This window comes from Zalophus californianus, chromosome 10 (assembly GCF_009762305.2).
Source record: "Zalophus californianus isolate mZalCal1 chromosome 10, mZalCal1.pri.v2, whole genome shotgun sequence".
Lineage (NCBI taxonomy): Eukaryota > Metazoa > Chordata > Mammalia > Carnivora > Otariidae > Zalophus > Zalophus californianus.
In genome coordinates this window covers 15,099,126-15,113,047 of record NC_045604.1, presented here as the reverse complement: position 1 = coordinate 15,113,047, position 13,922 = coordinate 15,099,126, and the positions used below count along the sequence as shown (strand labels likewise).

General features: G+C 39.6%; 1 protein-coding gene across 4 annotated transcripts in view; it reads right to left on the bottom strand.

The window, feature by feature from the left end:
* The window catches only part of ESRRG (estrogen related receptor gamma), a 615,169-nt gene that overhangs the window by 321,379 nt on the left and 279,868 nt on the right, over positions 1-13,922 (bottom strand). The window lies entirely within an intron of this gene.

The window sequence follows — 13,922 nt, the reverse complement described above, 5'->3', positions numbered from 1 at the left end:
TTCTTCTTTAGGTTGGTCTGTATTCTTAAAATATTTTACAGTAGATATGCATTATCTTGTTACTGGAAAACTTATGTTAAAAATAACATGGTCATACACTGGTCTGATGATTTTATTTAAAACTAAGTCTCTAAAATGTTCTCTCTTATTGTAACAAGACACACCTTATTCTGTGCTGGTTTTTTAAACTTATTAAAATGTGATCTGTAGTTATGTCATATTTATTTTGATTTCTGTCATCTGACAGTAACTGTGGGGAATGCTGTGATAAAATCCAAGCTCTGTCCCTCACTAACTGCATGACCTAGAGTAATTTAACCTCCCCATGAATAATAATACTATTTCCTTGCAGTGAGGTGAAGTTTCTTAAAATTCTCTAACCCTCCATAGTTTTTCTTCCCTCTTGTTTAATATAGAACTTATTTCATATAAGCCATTTGACACTTAGCCTTTCTTAAATAGACTTTTTGTGTATTACTCTGTTTCACCAACTGGTCAAATGAAGAGCACGGTATACAGCTCTGTCTATAGTGTCAGGTTGAATGTATGGAGAATGTGAAAAGTAAATGAGACCTGGTCGCTCACAATCAAGTAAGGCCTAATAGAGTCATATAAATAACCATAAATACAATTTAAATGCTAAGGGAAATTGGGGAAAGGGAAGGTTAATTCCAAATAGACCTGGAAGCCAGAAAGTCTTTATATATAGGGTAGCATCGAAGAAGGGCCCTGAAAGATGGACAGTGTTTCACAGGCTGAAAAATGGGGGCATGATCAAGAAAAATATGAACTTCTGCATTCTCTTTACATCTCTAGCTCTTAGTATTGTGCTTACACAAATCATCTTCCACTGTTTCACTGCTCATTATTCTCTGCTTAAACCTTTAGTCTTTGTTGGTTGAAATTAACAATGACAGAACATCTCTCATCCCCAAGAAAGAACCAGATTTTGAATTCGGGAGCTATTTCCCAGAGGGAGGAGAGTTTGGCCGGAGCCTGGGACCCTTACAACCCTCTTAGCAGGCAGGAAACATTTTCTTTTGATACATGACAAAGCCAAATTTTTATCCATACTCTGCAAAGGATAGAAGGCAAGTTGTGTTTTTGTTTGATTGATGTGGGCTTAAAACTCTGAAAATACCTTAACGTAAGGATGTTTTTACCTGCCTTCTGTTTGGCTGGTTGGGTTTTTCTGCAAAGTGCCTCCTTCCCCAAAAGAAAGGTATGCAGTGGCAAATGGGGGCCACGTTACCTAACCTATGTTTTCATTTTTTAAAAGACTTTATTTGTTTGAGAGAGAAAGAGAGAGAGTGAGTGAGTGAGCAGGGGGAGGAGCAGAGAGAGAGAGAAGCAGACTCCCCGCTGAGCAGAGAGCCAGACATGGGGCTGGATCCCAAGACCCCAGGATCATGACCTAAGCAGAAGGCAGACGCTTAACAGGCTGAGCCACCCAGGTGCCTCACCTAACCTCTACTTTCGCATCTGCCAGGTGAGGATGCTTATAGTACCTACATCAGAGGATTACTATTCAAAGTATTTAGCCATAGTAAAAGCTTAACAAATGTTTAAGACAAAGGAATGCATGTGCCTTCTCAATAAAATAATCTATTCTTGGGGGTGGAGGAGGTACAACAAGCTCTTTTCTTTAACATTTTAGAGACCTCTTGTTGTCTCTGTATGTATTGGCATTTGTATTCTCTACAGGTAGAAAAACCTAGGCACAGTGCATTAACCCCCAAATGAAAAGCTGGTCATAAGGAAGTTATTTTACACTTTTTTCATGTCTAATTAACAGGTGAAACCAAAGGCTGTATTTCAGTGACCAATAACCTCGCTACTCCATTTTCAGTGATGCTGGAATCTGTATGTAAAGAATGCTGTTCTCTCTCCAGTGGTACCTCATTTATCCTTACTCTTTTATTAACCCATTGTCTTACTCTACATTGTTTTTATAACAGCTGATTGTGGTACGCAGCTTAGTGAACATTTGTCAACTCCCTGGTATCCCATGGTTAGGGATACAAATGAAGCATTAAGGATCATCCTATTTAATACGTAATATGCACACAGAAAAGGGGCTCAAGACCTTGTTAAAGAGAGGAAAAACAATGGGAATTAGGTATATGCCTAAATGACACTTAACAGAAGATGAAGCTGTCTCAATAAATGTGAATCACATTGAGAGAATGACCATGGTTTTATTGTCTAATCAACAGCCCGTTTGATATTAACCTGTGAAATGTATCCTTTCACTAATACTATAACCACTACTTAAAGAACACCAGAGTTCCTGCCACGCTGGAGCATATACATATGCATATGCAAGGAGAAATATGCATATGCAAGGAGAAATATGCATAAACAAGGAGAAATCTCCAAGGATAGGAGTGATTGGGCTGGGGTTCATCATCATCATCAGCCTCCTCCTCGTCACCATCACCATCATAAGAGGGCCGTTCACTGAGCACTAACCAAACACTGCTAAATTCTTTGAGAAATGTTTTCACTTAATTCCCTACAACTACGCTACCCCCGTTTTACTGATGAGGAAAATGAGGCAGGACAAGGTAAAGCGGCATGTTTAAGCTCATGGCTAATAAGTGAGGAAGTCACGATTTGAACACAGACCTGCCTCACTCCAAAAAACCTCACTGTTACTACTCTACTTCACCGCCTTCTCACCTTTTAGAGGATTTACGGGACTAAGCAGTAACTAAAATAGCAGCAGACTCAATAATACAAAAACTGTGGTCTCGGCAAAGGCCTGCAAAAAGGCCATGTTTTGAAATGAAAGCATCAATGTGCCGACAGAAAACACACACACATCTACTCGGGAATTTTATTAGCATTTTCTTCCCTGCTGAAACTTTTAATGCGGCTCTACACTGTATTCATTGCGAGGTGCCATTAGGGCTGGGCTCCCTTCAAGTGTTACCAATTCATGAGCACATTAATAACATAGTTAATATGAAGTGTTTAGAGCCTCCACATCGGTGACAAATATGCCTCAGCCAAATTTCCTGACCACTGAGGCCACGGAGGAACAATTTGGTAGATTTCATCAACAGTTCTAATTATGTTCCTGTCAAGTTGAGAACGAAGTAATCCATAACTGGGGGGTGCTGGAAGACAGTGGCACAGAAGAGTAATTTATGCCCCAGACACAGAGTCCTTTTTGTAGTTAGTGTGCACAACGCTTGACTAACAAGTGGGTTCAAAAAGGAATGTATTAGGGAAAACACAGCCCTCTCTGTTGGAGAGGCTTGTCAGGTGTAAGCTTATGAGGAGTTATGAGGTAATGACTTCCAGAAGTCTTGTTTATACAAGCATCTGGAGTTCAGGGCTCTCGGCAGTGTCAGAACTGCGGGTTGTAAGATGTAGGATATCGGCTCCAAGCCTCTCTCAGACTTTTTTTTCAACTGCTCCATTTGAGCCATGTCTCCAGAGAGGATTTGTGGGCAGACTTTTAAGTGTGACAGGAGGGATGCTGAATGGAGTGAGCCAATGAGGAGTCAACTTAGGGAATAGATTTTTTAAAAATAACAGTTCAATCCTCAGATAGCATTATCATCAGAGATACAAGGATATTGTTAGAAGGGGGAGAAAAGGACCCTTTTATGAAGCTATAAATAATGTGCTAATGGAATGTGCAAAGGAATTGTTGGGAACAGTAAACTGAAATGTCACAATACCCCTGCATGCTCCCACCCCCACAACTGAACTATGGGACAGACAATTAGAAAAGGGTGGGGCGTGGGGGGGGAGGGCGTCATGCAGTTTGGAGTGATTTTCCACTGCCGTCTATATTGGGATGCAGCTCCTGTTCTCTCCAACAGGGTAATTTTATACATGGCATTCTTATTAAATATTTCAAAGGGGGGAGGGGAAGGAGGAGGAAGAGGTATGTGTCTGCTGCCTTTTTTCTCCTTTTTAAGAGTTAAGGCTGGTAATGTTAGCAGCCGCTTGGTTATTATTACCGATCAGTTGTTAATTAAAATAAAATGAAGCTTTTTAAACTTCAACACCGTATTGCAAATTATGCAAAAGACACAACTAATTGCATTATTAGCAAAAATTACATTTAAAAATAGCTCCACACAAAGAACTAAAATTATCTAATCTAAACTTGCTTTTACCAAATGAAGCCTGAGGAGACAGAGCTCTGGGGAAAACAAGGGTTTTTCTGTCTCTCATTCAACAAAGAGACAGAGAGACAGAGACAAAGAGAATAAATCCTTAAACTTTATTACTAAATATTAATAGAAATAACAAATACATTTGAAATTACCTAAGATAAACTTTTAGATAACGATGTTAGATCATTCTCATCCAATACAACAGGATATTCATTTGGACATAGTTAATTCTTAATCATCTACAAATAATTTTCCAGGCAATGGGTTGAAGGAAACCAGGACTCATTATTATTAATAAGGCCTTCTTAGGTCTTTAAATGTAAGGGTTGGTCAGAGATGGGGTAGAAATAAGCCCTCAAATGCTAAGAAAGATATTTGTCATTTGTCATTTGCTGGTCACTTACATGGCATGCATATATATATATATTTATTGCATACATATATATTTTTTTATTTTTTTAAAGACTTTATTTATTTTATTTGAGACAGAGAGAATGAGAGAGAGAGAGAGAGCACATGAGAGAGGGGAGGGTCAGAGGGAGAAGCAGACACCCCGTCGAGCAGGGAGCCCGATGTGGGACTCGATCCAGGGACTCCAGGATCATGACCTGAGCCGAAGGCAGTTGCTTAACCAACTGAGCCACCCAGGCGCCCTATATATATATATATATATATATATATATATATATATATATATATATTTTTTTTTTTTTTTTTTTTTTTTTTTTTTAAGTTAGAAGACTATTATCCACTGTTCTTTTTCCCAAGTTGCTTTTTTCACCTGGGTAGAAAGCTGGGAGCTGCCAGTGTCTGCAAATGAATTTTTATGCTTTATTTTGCTACACAGAGACTCCAAGGTCCCCACAGGTCCCTTTGGGCTCACTCACGCCGTATAAGTGGCAAAATACTAATGCAAAAGTAGAGGGTGCACTTGTCTCTCTGCAAGCAGGCACTACAAAATGACTCATTTGGTATCATTTTGCATTTAGTATTTTTTGGATTAAATATTTTTCCTATCCACCCCCCCTGCCCCATTTTTAAAGCCACCACCATCTCTCATGAGCGGCATTCATTTATTGTGGCAAAAGCAAAACACTATATGGATGAAAGGAGAAGTATGATATGCATTTTGAGGAATTCCTTCTTGCTTGACATGGACGGAAGCTCCCAAGCTGAATGGAAAGTTCCTTTTGACTATGAGTTCTGGCCAGGTTACCCCTGTAGGTGGAGAATATAAGCATTATTCTCCTAAACCATGAGTGAGAAAGAAGTTATTTAGGGAAATGTCATCCCACTTCAGAATCATACATATAACCCTTTCAGTAAACAGTCAGGGTCTGGGGAGCATCTTATACCTAACAACTCGGGGAATAAAAGCAGCAAGCAACATTGATAGAATGATCATATTTGCTAATGAGTAAACTGGGTAACCTGACAGCAAGCCCCAAGGCCCAGAATCTGGTAGAAGACAAGGCTATTTCATTTCATTATATATATATTTTTAAAGATTTTATTTATTTGAGAGAGAGAGAGAGAGAAAGACAGCACAAGCAGGGGGAGCAGCAGGCAGAGGGAGAAGCAGGCTCCCCGCTGAGCAGGGAACCCGATGTGGGACTTGATCCTAGGACCCTGGGATCATGACCTAAGCCGAAGGCAGACGCTTAACCGACTGAGCCACAGGGTCTTTTTAAAAAGTCCTCCACCATCAGCTTCACTTTTCAATTTGATTTCATTTTTCTCTTCCAGGCTGTCCATGCGATTTAGGAGAGTAAAAGAACAACTGAAGAGAAAAACTGAACAATTGAAAAGCAACGACTGCACTAAACTCACATTACGGTAGGCATCCTGTGTTCACAATTCTCTACCACTTTGCTCTGAAGCTCCAGAGGCTGATCCTCCCTATGCACACTCATCTCATGGAATGCCTTGCAGATAGTAAGGGCTCAAAAATTGCCTGTGCAATGACCTTTTGCAGGGAAAACTGGATATTTTCTCAAAAGAACAAGAAAGGTGCACTTCAGATATTATTATAAAAATATTATTCCATCACACAGTATTTTGAAAATGTGTAATTTAGAGACAATACATCAGGTGAAGAAACCCATTTGGTCACAAAAGTTCAACAATAAGATCCAGAGCCTTTGAAATCCAGTTCCAAGGCTGTGGGTATCATCACCAGCCATAGCAAAATTTCCTAGGCTGTTTTGTTTTAATAATAATTATGAGGTATCTGTAGATCTGCAGGCTTTATGGTATGTTGATACTTTACCACTTCTAGGTAGCTTGGCCACTCTTCAAAATCTGGACTCATCATTTCTGTGAAAAATTCTACATAACAATTGGCCAATTAGTACCCTCACTGTGGTTCTTTTTTTACCCCTCTTTAAAGGAATAGTCAGTAGATACTGCTTAAGGCTAAATTTAGGGGAGAGAAAAATCATCTGTCTAAATCAAGGTGGTTAATCCAATTACCAATTTCTCTCAGTATAGTTGCCCTCAGGCTACTGTATATCATTGTTCATCTAGAAAGTGTTCTTCAGAGATTTTGCTGGGGAAAACCTGCCAGCACTGTGCTACCCATTCATAGCTCTACAGAACAAGCAGGTGTCAACATCATAGCATGAGTAACGCATATGTTGAGGCTGACTTGGGGAGAGCCCCGAATGTCATGTTATTCTCCATGCATGCAGATAGTAAGGGCTCAAAAATTGCCTGTGCAATGACCTTTTGCAGGGAAAACTGGATATTTTATCAAAAGAACAATGGGGCCCTGAATGTCAAAACTGAGATGAGACCAAGGGTCTCTAGTTCCTCATTTTAGAATGAACAAAGGGAACAGCAGTGTCCTAACTAATAGCACTGCAATGAGGATGGAATAAAATATTGTACAGTTAATGCAGTTTGCAAGCTTGTAAAACAAGATGAGAAAGAGTCAAGATGACGTGGGAGGTTTTTTCCACTGTGGATGTTGGCATAAAGGGTGAGCCATTAACAAAATCAGATGGTCAGGAAGTGATAACTTGGAAAAGAAGAGAAGGAAAACTGAAAAATGGGCAAGTGGATCTTCAGGCAGCACATCCAAGTCGATGTGACCAGCATTTGAAGGGTTACTGGTAATTAGAAGACAGCCTGAGACTGGAATGTACAAATGGGTGTTACACACACAGATGTAAGCTTTGAAGTCCTACTCGTGGAACAATGATAAACCAGATGCTGGGTAGCAATGGAAACAAAATGTCATATGAGAAATAGGGAGAAATTCAGGCAAGTACAGGATCATGTAAACTTGAGGAACAAGAAAGTGTTAGATACAAGAAAGTGCCATTAAACACAGCGAGTGGGAACTGAAGAATACGGGAACTCAAAAAAGATCAATGGATCCCATAACTGGAAGGTCACTGGAGACCACAGAGGCAGGAACTGAAGGACAGTGGTGAGGCAGCACCAGATCACAAGTAGGGTGGGACAATTTGGTGGAGACCAGGTCCATGAAACATTTTTTATAAGAAAATTGATGGTGAAGGAAGTGAGAAAAGCAGGGCAGTTCTTTGAGCAGTTATCAGGATGTGGGAAGTTTTTTTGTTTGTTTGCTTGTTTGTTTTTTCCTACAGTAGAAAAGAGGTCATTGGAACCAGAGGAAGTCAGCATGTGTGGGACCAACCCATAAAGTTAAATCTCAGGGAACCTAGGCAGGATTGGAATTAGCTTTGTCCGGGAGGCATGCTTCACCAGAGGTGGGAGAGGAGAAAAGATGCCAAAAGCTCTATTGAACTTGACAATGGAAAAGAGTGGCAAGATGAAGTGCATGACAATGCCCAGTCCTTTAAAAGAATTACAAAATAATCAGTAACAGGAGTCATGTGAACTAGAAAAACACAGCTCAAAAAAAAAAAAAAAGGCTGTAATATTTATATTTACATAAATATAAATATCGTGTGATATTTATATTACAACATTTAACAATGGAACTTAGCTAGAGCAATTTTTTGATGTTTTGCAAGTGAAATAACTGTTTGATTTATTGAAGTTTCTATTTTTTTAAATCCCATTGCTCTAGAATCATGTGGACTTAGCTCAAGAGTCACACTGTCTCAAACAACAGAGTTAACATATATATATGCTGAATTATGTATTTCCCTCCCAAACAAATGCAATATTTTGGGCATTCTAGGTCCTGCTTATGCAGGGTGAGCAAAGAAGCCAATGATGAGATCTTAACAAAACTCTGGAATGGTAAACAAAAGACAAATTTTTATCATTAGACTGATTTTCAAACCTAACAAAAACAATGAAAGTAATCGGTAAGTTTTACAAAACATGATGCCCCACCTCAGACCTACGAATAGCAAACCATTTTAGAAGCCCCAAGCTTTTTTGTCCTCTAGTTTCCTTTATTGTGGTTATACCCTTAGGCTTCTCATGGCAAGAATCCATTCTGTTAGTCTCCAATAACTTGAGGACAGATAGGATGAAATGAAATAAAATTAGGTTCCTCTCTCACCTGTGAGTTAAAACCCATCAGCAGCAAGTCATTGAATTTAAGTGCACATCTCTTATTTCGATTTATTTTTTTACTGTTTTTATTTCTACAATCATAGGCCTAGCAAGACCGTAATCTCCCAGCAGGAGCCTGGCACACGCACAATGGGATGACCAGCTAGGCAGCAGAAAAACAGGCGATCTCTCTCCTCTTCCCTCTCTGTTGTATAAAAGGGGCTTGGCATGAATGAGTCTTACAACAGCCACCAACCATCTCTTATTTTTTTCTGCACAATCATCAATATCAGCATCAAGTGGTGTGGCGGCTCTGCAACACATTGTGGCAGCAGAGTGAGCCCAGCATGCAAACGTTTTGGCTAATTTAAAAACCTTGTGCAGCCGAATCAAACATGACAAGACGATGGCAAAAAGAGAGGCTATTATCCCAAATGAGAGCGGGTGGATGGGTGAAATTGGTTTGAGTGGCAGAGACAAAAGAGGGGGAAAGAAGAGAAATAACTTAGAATGATAGTCCCAGATAAAACAGGCTGCTAGATATACAGGTATACCCATGCAAAGACTCTCTCTCCCTCCCTCTCTCTCTCTCTCTCTCTCTCTTTCTCTCCCTCAGGGAAGAAAAGGCAATTACTTCCAAGCTTTAGTACTGGGGAGATCAAGCAGAAGAAGACCTTTAACAAGAAGGAATACCAAATAAACTACCATATGATAAAGCATTGGTCCATTCACAGGTAAAAATACATTTAACTTTAAAAAACATAAAACTTTCCATAGAAATCTCTGATTTTTAGAATACTAAAACTGTCATTTCATGCTTGAAGGAATGTGCTGGTATCTAATTGTCATTTCTAGGAAGAGAAGTGGGGAGTCGTGGATTTAGGACTGGCAAATCCTGAGATAAGCCAATGAGTTTGTGCCCAGGCCTAAAAGTTTCCTCAAGTCATCAAGAGAATTTGAGGTGACTACTACAAGATGGTGGTGTAGGAACACCCTGAATTTACCTCTTCCCACAGACACACCAGATCTATAGCTACATATGGAGTAAGTCCCACTGAAAAAGATCTGAAAACTAGATGAACTACTTCTCCACAACAAAGATAAAAAGACCACATCTAGATGGCCAGGAGAGGCAGAGACATGGTCTCGACATAAATCCCGCACTGGGTCCAGTGACACACAAAAGGAAGGGATCTCACCAGTCTGGTGCTTCTTTCAGAGAAGTGAGGGGTGGTGTCTTAGAAAAGTCACCCCAATCTCTGGGATCAGCATCAGAGAGGAGCCTCCCACACACCTGGTTTAGAAAACCAATAGGACTGATGTCCAGGGGACCCAAAATGCTATGGAAAACTGAGATTCCCCTTTTAAAGGGTTCATGTGCAGTCTCATTCAACATGAGAATCAGCAAAAAACAAACAACAACAACAACAACAAAACCCAGCAGTTTGAAAAGTGCCTAGACCATATATGATGGAGATTCATTTGTTGATCTGAAAGCACCTGTTGGAGGGGAGGGGAATGGTTGAAATTCTCCCCAGAGATGGAGGTGCTAGTGGATGCCATTTTTGCACAGTCCATCTACCCAGCTAGCACAGGGGCCAAGCTTAGAGGCAGCACCCTCCTATGGCCTAGGTAAGAAAGTGGGGGTGAGCAGTCATGGCACTATCCCACTGCCTTGCCAAAGCCAGAGACTGCAGGTGGTTGCAGCACTCCCCAGCTTCTTGGCTACAGCAGGCAAGTGCAAGCAGTCATGGCATTCTCCCACTCTATGCCTGGGACTGGCAAATGTAAACAGTTGTTGCCTGCTCCCACTCTCAGCCTAAAGCCAGCCCGCATGCACAGACAAGGCATTCTCCTGCTGCATTCCTGAAACCCGCAGGTGCACACAGTCAAGACATTTTCCTGCTGCCTTTCCAAAGCCAACAAGTGTGCCCCACCCCCTACCATCTCCAGCTTCCCTACCAAAGTCAGTGGGCACATGCAGTCCACACAGAGGACACACCTTGATCATCTGGCCCTGGTGGCCAAGATGGCTGGCATTCCTGCACTCCATGGGAATGTAACAATCAGAAAGACAGTTCTCAGCAGGTCACCACGCCCAGGGCACTGCAGATAGCAGACTGAAATACGAACCCGTCGTCTTGTGAAAAAGACCTATTTATTTCACCTGGAGCTTCTGTCTGAAGGACAGGCTTTAGGTTTCCCAAACATCTAGAGGCTAAGGAGATACTCCTAGTAAATGTAAACAGGGAGACACCATCTTTGTGCACACCCTTGGCCTCACTACAGCTTGACAAGACCTTCAGAAAGGAGCTTATACACTCATCAGGAACCCCGATTTTCACAACTGGCCAAAAGGACACCCTCAGATCACGTGGTCTGGTGGCCAGCAGGAATTAGGATTGAAGCTCCACAGAAATATGCATATTTGCATACTTTAAAAGGTGCTACCTGAGGGTCTGGCTTCCAATCAGTCTAAAACTGGGTGCTAAATGAGACTTCCTCACTTGGAATACTGATATGTCTTGGCAAATCCTCAGCAACAAGGACATAACAAGAATAAATCAGGTGGTTTAGGCAATCACAAGGGTTTGAGAGACAACCAAGAGCTAGGACAAGATTAAACAAGAAGCTCATCACCTGTACAAGGCCTTTCCTTTAAAACTGAGAGAGGAAGCTGCTTCCTCTAATACATAGAAACAAACACAGAGAGTTAAGCAAAATGAGGAAATAGAGAAATATGTTCCAAGTGAAAGAACAAGACAAAACTTCAGAAAAAATATCTTAATAGTACAAAGATAAGTAACCTACCTGATAAAGAATTCAATGTAATGGTCATAAAGATGCCCACTGAACTGTGGAGGAAAATGGATGAACACACTGAGTACTTCAACAAAGGGACAGAAAACATAAGAAAGTACCAAACCGAAATCAGGGACCCGAAAAATACAATAACTAAATTAAAAAATACACTAGAGGGGTTCAACAACAGACTGGATGGAGTAGAAGAATAAGTTAGTGAGCTGGAAGACAAAGCAATAGAACTCACCCAGACAAAGCAGAAAATAGAATTCAAAAGAATAAAAAAATGAAGACAACTTAAGAGACCTATGGGACAACATCAAATGGAACAACATTCACATTATAGGGGTGCCAGAAGAAGAAGAGAGAAAAAAGACAGAAAACTTATTGAAAGAATAATGGCTGAAAACTTCCCTACCTTAGAGAAAGAAACAGACTCCAGGACTTGAGGAATCCCAGAGAGCTCCAAATAAGATGAACCCAAAGAGATCGACACCAAGACACATTATAATTAAAATACCAAAATTTAAAGATAAAGAGAGACTCTTAAAAGCAGTAGGAGAAAAGCATATTGATACATACAAGGGAAGCCCCATAAAACTATCAGCAAATTTCTCAGCAAAAACTTTGCAAGCCAGTGGCATGACACTTTCAAAGTGTTGAAAGAACTTCCAATGAAGAATACTCTTCAATAAGGTTATCATCCAGAATCAAAGGAGAGATAAAAGAGTTTTCCAGATAAGCAAAAGTTAAAGGAGCTCATGGGTGCCTGGTGGCTCAGTCGGTTAAGCATCCAACTCTTGATCTCAGTTCAGGTCTTGATCTTAGGGTCATGAGTTCAAGCCCTGCTTTGGGCTCCACGCTGGGCATGGAGCCTACTTAAAATTTTTTTTTTTTTTTAAGTTAAAGGAGTTCGTTACTACTAAACTAGCCTTACAGGACATGGTAAGGGGACTTTTTTCAGCTAAAAAATAATGGCACTAATTAATAACAAGAATATATACAAAAGTAAAAATCTCATTGGAAAGGGCTAATATTTGGTAAAATAGTGGCTTAACCACTAATAAAGCTGCTATGAAGGCTTAAAGACAAAAGTAATCAGATTAAAACTACAATAATTATTAAGGGATACTAAAATTAAAATATGTAAAATGAGACATCAGAAACATAAAACATGTTAGGGGTAAAAATGTAGTTTTGGAATGTGTTCAAATTTCAGTTGTTAACAACTTAAAATAGTTTGTTATATATGTGAATCTCGCAGTAACCACAAAGCAAAAACTTAGAGTAAATACACCAAAGAAAATGAGAAAGTAATCCAAACATAATGGTAAAGAAAGTCATCAAACCACAAGGGGAGAGAGAAAAAAAATAAGAAAGGAACAGAGAGGAACTACAAAAACTGCCAGAAAACAATTAACAAAATGATAATAAGTACATACCTATGAATAATTACTTTAAATGTAAATGGCCTAAATCCTCTAGTCAGAAGACATAGGGGCTGAATGATTAAAAAAACAAGCTATATCTATATATTGCCTATAAGAGACTCACGTTAGAAGTAAGAACACACACAGACTGACAGTGAAGGAATGATATGAAACTCCAATCAGATAAAAGGGACCCTAAAACAAAGACTGTAATGAAAGACAGAGGACAGTACACAATGATAAAGGGGTCAATCAGCAAGAAGATATAACATTTATAAATATATATATATATAAATCAAATATTAATATGCCTAAAGGGAGAAATTGATAGTAATACAATAATAGTATGGGACTTTAACATACCATTTACATGAACGGATTAATCATCAAGAAAGAAAATCAGTATGGAAACCAGACCTTAAACAACACAGTAGACCAGATGGACTTAATAAATATATATAGAACATTCCATCCAAAAGCAGCAGAATACACATTCTTCTCAAGTACACATGGAACATTCTCCAAGACAGCTCACATGTTAGGCCACAAAACAATTCTCAATAAATTTAAAAAGACTGAAATCATATCAAACATCTTCTCTGACCACAATGGTATGAAACTAGAAATCAATTACAAGAAGAAAACTGGAAACACTACAAATACATGGAGATTAAACAATATGTTAGAACAACTACTGAGTCACAGATGAAATCAAAGAAATAAAAAAATACCTTGAAACAAATGAAAACAAAAATATGATATACCAGGTGCCTGGGTGGCTCAATCAGTTAAGCGTCTGCCTTCGGCTCAGGTCATGATCTTGGGGTCCTGGGATTGAGCCTCGCATCAGGCCCTCTGTTCAGCTGGGAGTCTGCTTCTCCCTTTCCCTCCCCCCCACTCATGTGTTCTCTCTCTCTCTCTCAAATAAATAAATAAAATCTTTAAAAAAATATGATACAACAAAATCTATGGGATGCAGCAAAAGGGAAGTTCATTGCAATATGGGCCTACCTCTAAAAACAAGAGATATCTCAAAGAAACAATTTTTTATACCTAAAAG